The sequence below is a fragment of the Procambarus clarkii genome, unplaced genomic scaffold (assembly GCF_040958095.1).
Source record: "Procambarus clarkii isolate CNS0578487 unplaced genomic scaffold, FALCON_Pclarkii_2.0 HiC_scaffold_210, whole genome shotgun sequence".
Classification (NCBI taxonomy): domain Eukaryota; kingdom Metazoa; phylum Arthropoda; class Malacostraca; order Decapoda; family Cambaridae; genus Procambarus; species Procambarus clarkii.
In genome coordinates, this window is record NW_027189243.1 from 172,537 (window position 1) to 179,172 (window position 6,636).

Consider the following 6,636-nt stretch of genomic DNA (forward strand, 5'->3'; position numbering starts at 1 on the left):
AAGAGTGACGGAAGGGGATCCAAGAGTGAGGGGAAAAGGATCCAAGAGTGAGGGAAAAGGATCCAAGAGTGAGGGAATGGGGATCCAAGTGTGAGGGAAGGGGATCTGAGAGTGTCGGAAGGGCATCCAAGAGCGAGGTAAGGGGATCCAAGAGTGAGGGAAGGGGATCCAAGAGTGAGGTCAGAGGATCCAAGAGTGAGGTAAGGGGATCCAAGAGTGAGGTAAGGGGCCAAGAGTGAGGTAAGGGGATCCAAGAGTGAGGTAAGGGGATCCAAGAGTGACGTAAGGGGATCCAAGAGTGAGGTAAATGGATCCACGAGTGAGGTAAGGGGATCCAAGAGAGAGGGAAGGGGATCCAAGAGTGAGGTAAGAGGATCCAAGAGTGAGGTAAGGGGATCCAAGAGTGAGGGTAGGGGGTCAAAGAGTGAGGGAAGGGGATCCAAGAGTGAGGTAAGGGGATCCAAGAGTGAGGGAAGGGGATCCAAGAGTGAGGGAAGGGGATCCAAGAGAGAGTGAAGAGGGATCCAAGAGTGAGGTAAGAGGATCCAAGAGTGAGGTAAGGGGATCCAAGAGTGAGGGTAGGGGGTCAAAGAGTGAGGGAAGGGGATCCAAGAGTGAGGTAAGGGGATCCAAGAGTGAGGGAAGGGGATCCAAGAGTGAGGGAAGGGGATCCAAGAGAGAGGGAAGGGGATCTAAGAGTGAGGTAAGGGGATCCAAGAGTGAGGGAAGGGGATCCAAGAGAGAGGGAAGGGGATCTAAGAGTGAGTGAAGAGGATCCAAGAGTGAGGGAAGGGGATCTGTGAGTGAGGGAAGGGGATCTGTGAGTGAGGGAAGGGGATCTGTGAGTGAGGGAAGGGGATCCAAGAGTGAGGGAAGGGGATCCAAGAGTGAGGTAAGAGGATCCAAGAGTGAGGGAAGGGGATCTGTGAGTGAGGGAAGGGGATCCAAGAGTGAGGGAAGGGGATCCAAGAGTGAGGGAAGGGGATCCAAGAGTGAGGTAAGGGGATCCAAGAGTGAGGGAAGGGGATCCAAGAGTGAGGGAAGGGGATCCAAGAGGTGAGGGAAGGGGATCCGAGAGTGAGGGAATTGGATCCAAGAGTGAGGGAAGGGGATGCAAGAGGTGAGGGAAGGGGATCCAAGAGGTGAGGGAAGGGGATCCAAGAGTGAGGGAAGGGGATCTGAGAGTGAGGGAAGGGGCTCCAAGAATGAGGGGAAAAGGATCCAAGAGTGAGGGAAAAGGATCCAAGAGTGAGGGAAAAGGATCCAAGAGTGAGGGAAGGGGGATCCAAGAGTAAGGGAAGGGGATCTGAGAGTGTCGGAAGGGGATCCAAGAGCGAGGTAAGGGGATCCAAGAGTGAGGGAAGGGGATCCAAGAGTGAGGTAAGGGGATCCAAGAGAGAGGGAAGGGGATTCAAGAGTGAGGTAAGGGAATCCAAGAGTGAGGTATGGGGATCCAAGAGTGAGGGAAGGGGATCTGTGAGTGAGGGAAGGGGATCCAAGAGTGAGTGAGGGGGATCCAAGAGTGAGGTAAGAGGATCCACACATACGCATCCTTCGTCAATATTCTGGCTACCTTTACCTTACAGAATTTAATATTAAACCAGCTTCCACTCCAATACCTGGCGTGTGAGAGCCATATATGTGGCATACGTGGCTTTACCTGGCACTTGTGACAGGTTTATTCCACACCTGACTTCCTCCGACACTCACATATCCATTATTTGGGTTCCCGGAGGCAGTTGTGTAGTGGGGCGGGACCTTCGGGTGAGAGGTGGACCATATTCCTGCTGGCTCCACCCTGGGAGTCCCTCCACCACACTTCTGGTAGTGTGGTGGTTCATGGTGCTGGCTCCACCCTGGGAGTCCCTCCACCACACTTGTGGTAGTGTGGTGGTTCATGGTGCTGGCTCCACCTTGGGAGTCCCTCCACCACACTTGTGGTAGTGTGGTGTGGTGGTTCATGGTGTTGGCTCCACCCTGGGAGTCCCTCCACCACACTTGTGGTAGTGGTGTGGTGGTTCATGGTGCTGGCTCCACCCTGGGAGTCCCTCCACCACACTTGTGGTAGTGGTGTGGTGGTTCATGGTGCTGGCTCCACCCTGGGAGTCCCTCCACCACACTTGTGGTAGTGGTGTGGTGGTTCATGGTGCTGACTCCACCCTGGGAGTCCCTCCACCACACTTGTGGTAGTGTGGTGTGGTGGTTCAGGATGTTAAATACCATCATTCCCCTGACATCATTATTGATGACATTGAGTGGAATGATGCTAATGGTCCTGACTTGTCTGAAGTGGTTGTGCCTAAGGCCTATATCAGCGGGTGGAGGGTTGTTAAGACCACCACAAGAGACTACACACTCAGCAGGTATACTTTCACTCTCACCATAATGCAAGTCTGCGGTAAACTCTCAGGGCATGTACACCCGAGATATACCTCAGGGTGTTAATGAGATACACCTCAGGTTATAAATAAGTAAAATTTCTTCTTTGTTTTGCGTTGCTACAAACTTTTGTCCATTATGCGTATAGAAAACGGGGCGTTGCATTAGAAATTTTGTTCAGCGGTGACTAAAAAAAATGTGTAGAGAATTACATGTATTACCAAATAGACTTCTAATTCTTATTTCAAGCCATATTATTGATAAACAGGTTGGAAATAATTGTATCGGTCTGTCCAAACTGAGTTGTGTGTACTGCACTGACATTGCATTAGACCTCTGTGCTGGCATGCTATATGTATATTACTAGACATATATATATATATATATATATATATATATATATATATATATATATATATATATATATATATATATATATATATATATATATATATATCTATATATATATATATATATATATATATATATATATATATATATATATATATATGTATATATATTGTGACGATAATCTCTTTCAAGAGAGATTGAGCCTGCTCTTCCCTACTTCAAGTTACGTCCAAAAATACAAGTATAAGATGATACATTCAAGATACGTCACCGGTAGCACAAAACGTTTTGACCAGGAGGCAAAACGTACCCAATTCCCCCCACTCCACACGCCGGCTCGTCATCAAACCAGCTAACTACCCTTCACCAGCCTGCCTGCTCTTGATTGGTGACTCGCCAGCCGCGCACCTGCACACCGCACCTCAGCGCCCTCTACCCGAGTCGACGTCTGAGCCTAACCAGCTATCAACTGCAGAATATTCCTTGTGCTCTTAGCGCTGACATCTCTCTCTGGCATACTAGCTCATTAGCTCATATTCGAAGGGAGGTTTCAGCCATAGCCGATATTCTCGGCACCATTTTTACATTTTTTTTTTTTGTATTATTGTGTCTCACATTGTCTTTGCAGTTCTTTATTATTTCATTGAATTTTTAATTCCCGATATTTGTCTTTATTTTCATTTATGTTTAAAGTAAATATATTAAAGTTTCATTGTTCATACTTTGTGTTTTACGTGTTCCTCCCTCTAACTTACCACAGACAACAGGCAAGCAGTCTATCTTTTTGTTTAAGGTGTGACCAGGCTTTGACACCTGCCATTGGAGGACTGCCGAACATCAACACTCCAACACTTTCCCGTCACATATTAATGGGGGCCTGTCCTAGGAGCTTCACTCAGGTACTAGTACCAAAACATAAATGTGTGGTAAGCGTACTTCACTTTGCTAAAGTAGCCTTTCAATATTATCATTAATTTTCATATTTATATGGTGCTGTGTGTATTGTGCATTCCGAGAGTAGCATATTGTGAGTGTGAGATAACTTTGGATTACGTGGTGACTGTAGGCCGCAGTCATTCTCTTCATTGGTCATCTCTCCCTCCGTGTTATTACTCGTGTTTACCACCTTCTGTCCCTAGGATATTTCTCATATTTTCGGCAGATGATCATTTTGGTACCCTGGTACTTTGATTTGTCTCCGGGTCAAAGCACCCTATCTTCTGCAATCCGACCGAAGGAGGAAAAGAGGGCTATAGTTCCTCAAGCACGGACTAAGTTGCTGAGTTGGGACCTCAGCAGCAGTTCTCGTCACCAGTTGACACTCGCACCCCTACACGTCGGTCAGAGATGATGATATTTACTTAGGTAGGGAATTAGCTTTCTTTTTACAGAGCACAAAGTTCGCTAATTCTGTAAGTATCATATTCATTTAGTGGGAAACCCTTGCTTATGTCCTATAGAGACTCGGCAAGGTATGCCTACATTCTTGGACTACCTAATTCACTTTTATAGCAATTAAATGTTTCATTTGTTTTAGAAACTCAGTTTCACTTATTTAGTAGGATTTTCTTGCCCTTATTCTCTTACATTGAGTACCGGGTACAAGATTTCCTGCGACTTTGATTGACTAATCATTTACCATCCTAAAATTAACTTTAATTGTTAAAGATTAAAATTCCACAGGATAGTTACCAGTTGTCACGTTATCCTGTTTCTGACATTTACCATATCACAACTATATTCGTGTACATTTATTTGCTATCTTTCACCATGTTTCGTCTCCAAGCTTTCCGTAACGATCCAGCAGGTGAAATAGGGACCTTATGTCGTGCCAAGAGGACCGAATTACAAACTCTTGCACACGAGTATCAACTAGATGTTCCCCATGGTGCCAACAAAAATGAATTACATAACCTCATTATGGATCACCTCTTAGATAAAGGGACAATAGACTCTGAAACTCACGAAACTTACTCTATTGCAGTCTGGTGTCTGGTATTGTGGAGAAGTCTCCTTCGGGTATCTTATCTCCTCCTTTGCTGCCCTTAGTTCATCCTGCAGGTTGGCAACTGTCTCCCTCATTACCCTCAGTCCTTCACTGAATTCATCCCACATTTGCTGGAATACTCCCTTCATCCAGGCTTCCTGTTCCACCCCATCTTCTGAATTTGCTCCAGCCGCCATTGTCATCCTGCATTTGTCACCCCGAGTTCGTGTCCCTTCCATGTTTTCCCTATGAGAGAGAGAGAGAGAGAGAGGGAGGGGGAGGGAGAGAGAGAAAGAAAGAGGGAGGGAGAGAGAGAGAGAGAGAGAGAGAGAGAGAGAGAGAGAGAGAGAGAGAGAGAGAGAGAGAGAGAGAGAGAGAGAGAGAGACAGAGAGAGAGAGAGAGAGAGAGAGAGAGAGAGAGAGAGAGAGAGAGAGAGAGAGAGAGAGAGAGAGAGAGAGAGAGAGAGAGAGAGAGAGAGAGAGAGAGAGAGAGAGAGAGAGAGAGAGAGAGAGAGAAATAGAGGGAGAAAGAGAGAATGAGATAAAGGAGGGGGAGAAAAAGAAGGGAGAGAGAGAGAGAGAGAGAGAGAGAGAGAGAGAGAGAGAGAGAGAGAGAGAGAGAGAGAGAGAGAGAGAGAGAGAGAGAGAGAGAGAGAGAGAGAGAGAGAGAGAGAGAGAGAGAGAGAAAAAGAAGGGGGGGAGAGAGAGAGAGAGAGAGAGAAAAAAAAAAAGAAGGGGGGGAGAGAGAGAGAGAGAGAGAGAGGGGGGGGGGGGGCGGAGAGAGAGGTGTGTATTGGGGGGGGGAGGTTGGAGAGAGGGATTGGATGGTGTGTACTCACCTATTGGGTGAGTACACACCATCCAATCCCTCTCTTCCACCTCCCCCCCCCCTCATACACACTCATACACACCTCTCTCTCTCCCCCCCCCCCCCTTCTCTCTGTCTCCCCTCGTGTGTGTGTGTGTGTGTGTGAGTGTCTGTGTGTGTGTGTGTGTGTGTGTGTGTGTGTGTTTGTGTGTGTGTGTGTGTGCGCGCGCGTGGTGTGTACTCACCTAGTTGTACTCATCTACTTGTGCTTGCGGGGGTTAAGCTCTGGCTCTTTGGTCCCGCCTCTCAACTGTCAATCAACTTGTGTACAGATTCCTGAGCCTACTGGGCTCTATCATATCTACATTTGAAACTGTGTATGGAGTCAGCCTCCACCACATCACTGCCTAATGCATTCCACCTGTTTATTACTCTAAAATTGAAAAAAGGTTCTTTCTAACGTCCCTGTGGCTCATGTGGGTACTCAGTTTCCACATGTGTCTCTTTGTCCGCGTATCTCCCGTGTTAAAAAGTTAATCTTTATCTACCCTGTCAATTCTTCTGAGAATTTTGTAGGTAGTGATCATGTCTCCCCTAACTTCAGTCTTCCAGTGTCGTGAGGTTCAGTTCCAGTACTCTGTCCTCATAGCTCATTCCTCTCTGCTCAGGAACTAGTCTGCAGGCATACCTCAGAACCTTTTCTAATTTCATTTGGTGTTTGACTAGATGTGGACTCCACACTAGAGCCGCATATTACAGTCATGGTCTGACGTGTATGGTATTTCAGGGTTCTGAATGATTCCTTACACAAGTTTCTGAAGACAGTGCTTATGTTCCCCAGCCTTGCATATGCCGCTGATGTTATCCTTTTGATGTGGGCTTCAGGGGACAGGTCTAGTGTGATATCAACCCTCAGATCTCTCTTCCTGAATCCTGAAGGAAATCTTCTCCCAGCTGGTACCTTGTTTTTGGCCGCCTACTCCCTGCGACTATCTTCATCACTGTGCACTTGCTCGATTTGTGTGTAATTAACTTTTTGCTTTTATTATTTGCGCCTGCAGAATCGAGCTATTAGCTCTTGGACCCTGCCTTTCATAAAAATCTATTTTTC